The sequence below is a fragment of the Rhipicephalus microplus genome, chromosome 8, assembly GCF_043290135.1.
Source record: "Rhipicephalus microplus isolate Deutch F79 chromosome 8, USDA_Rmic, whole genome shotgun sequence".
NCBI classification, from domain to species: Eukaryota; Metazoa; Arthropoda; class Arachnida; order Ixodida; family Ixodidae; genus Rhipicephalus; species Rhipicephalus microplus.
The window spans coordinates 7373714-7376490 of record NC_134707.1 but is presented as its reverse complement, the minus strand read 5'-3'; positions in this window follow the sequence as shown (position 1 = coordinate 7376490).

Here is a 2777-nt window from a genome sequence, read left to right as displayed (position 1 = left end):
GGCTCCTTGTATAATTATCTCATGAACTCTACATCAAGGCATCACTACTTAGCAGAAGCTAAAATAGCATATTCAAAATAATACTTAACACAAGCTTGTTAATTAGCGTCTAAATTATCGACTTTAGGACAGCAAAAAAGTGAGTTGGTTCGAGGACCTCTTTTCATCTGATATTAGCAAAAGAGGTTATGGATTCGGATCCCACCGAAGGAAGGAGCAATTTTTCACCCACTTTAATTCCTTCAATTTAATTGACAATCTATTTATTTGTTTGTTTATTGGTACCTCAAGGGTCCCGAGGGACATCACGTGAGGGGTGGGCATCATAAGTAAAGAGAAAACAATAAACAATATAACAATAAACATCAATAAGACTAAAATACAAAATTTAGATACAAATGGCGGCAATAAGAATATCCATTTCACAAAGGCAAGTCCAAAGGCATCAATTCATGTATGCTCGATAGTATATCGGAAGCGTGCTGCATCACGGACAAGTGCAGCATCTTTTGCAAGGCTATTCCAGCCTCGGGCAGTTTTGACGAAGAACGACTGATGGACAATCATTACAATACGCATAGTAAGAAACCACAAAGAATGTTCCTCATGCCTTCTTCAGCTTAGTTATCTGTCGGCTTCGTTAGTTGACTTTAGGACAGTTATCTGCATTAAACATAGCACCTTTAACAATTCATGGCGTACTCACTTTTTTAAGAGCGAAGTTCCCATAGTTCGAGGTAAAATGTGGGGTGTCCGGAAAAAACTACGTTGTTGCTTAAGAGACGCGCCTCCGACAAGAGACTCTCCTCACAGCCACCACGCCGAGTTTGCCCGCCACACGAGCCGAATACGAGAAACAGCTCTTAGAAACAGCTCTTCAGTAACAACCAAACGTAAGCTAGTATTTTAGTTCAGGTTGTGATGATAAGCAATATCTTCTTGCTGTTATGCCCGACCAGCTGCTGTGATAAGCTGACAAACCTGTTTTGAGTAATGCATTTCGTAGCATGCCAAACGCATCGAATGAATAGTTTTGTTATCTAATTCAAGCGACTAAATAATATGTTGTGCGAGAAATAGACATCCACTCATTGTCTGAGCTCTAGTGGTGCTCTTCTGGAATTTTGATGATCTCAGCTTTTTCACATACTATCCACGCATCAGCATGCGCCTCAAAGACCTTTAAAAACGTTTGCTTCGTGTTTTATCACGGTTATACCAACGTTTTCAGTCTTGAACGTGTCCTGTTCGTAGGCCAGCAATATTTGCTCGTTGTTCAACCATCGCTACATCGGAAAACAACAAGAAGCTCTCTTTTTGAATCGATATCGCTCTATTTTTTAACCTATGCGTCCATTGCTTCTTCCGTGTGGTAACGTTTGTCGTCGTAAACTTTAAATGGCACAGGAGTCCGCGACATTTTCGAACGCTTGTCACGAGCTAGAATGTTAGTTTAAGAACTGTACTCTGAATGACACTTTCAGAAAGATGGTCGAAACGATGACGTCTTCTTTTGCCGAAACACTGAAAGGGCAAAGGTCAAACGTCAGTTGTCGACAAACGTCAGTTTGTCATGCTACAATGACAAAACAGAGGCAGCTAAATTCAATAAATTGTGTGGCTTGCATTTCATGTCTCTGTTTCTTTCTGTGAAGTATTGCATAATTCAAGGACAGATATTGTAATACATTTTCAACTGAACAACTGTAGGGTGCTTTAGCACCTTATTCGGCTAATTGGCGCATTGCAGTGACAAAGACTGACCCCACCCCTCAACTATGTACACACTAATGTTAACACCAGATAAATTTTCGCACTCAAGCTGGGCTCACATGTGCAAGTGTTTTCCTTTCCTGCTTTTTCTATCATACAGGAAACGAAAGGCTACGTCATGTTCGCAAGACAGGCTCTGGGTTTTTTTTTACATAATTGTTTCAAGGCTACTCTACCAGAAAATTAGTCAACGAAACCACTGGAGAAAAACGGAGAAAAGATTTTTAAAAATTTTCTTGTATAACATGCACCGCCTAGCCCAACAACAACTCTTACTAGCCTCAAAAACCTGAAAAGAGGGTGTGGTTCATACAATGAAGTTGTGAAAAATTATTTTAATTTATAGTAAACATAAGAAGCAACCACACAAAATGGCCGCCACACGAAGCACTTTATACGTCAATGCACGCTAGCAAGTGATAGTATGGGGTAGTACGGAACACTACGCAGTATCACGCAACATAACGCACTAAAAAGTACTGCAATTGTGGAGGATTGTGCGCTAATGCAAGTTGATGCACCATGCACCAACTTTAACAACGTCACTAATTATTGAATGAGCCGAAATCTTTATGTTGATGTCAGAACAGTGACTCTCAATGATGCCTGTCAGTTGCGTAGGCAAATTTTTTTTGGGGGGGGGGGTGGCATTGGGGTGCACTTTTTTTTAACAATAATTTTCACTCCTAATGCCATGGCAAAAATTTCTTTTCGAGAGGAGAGTGGGTACGGGCCCACTGGGTCACCCCTTGGCAACGCCACTGGTGCCTGTTTATTGACTTTCAACGATACGAAATGATGCAAGTCGACACAAGGGAACGCAAACATTATGAAATAAACGTGCGCAGCCAAACACCACTCACTTGTCCTCTGAGGAACACTCTGAAACGCACAATAAGAACAAAAACAACGAAGTGACTTTCGCTTACTTTAAAAATTGCAAACTACGATTCAATAGAAGCCCCGTTGCTAGTATACCATTGAAATAATTATGTCTCTACTAT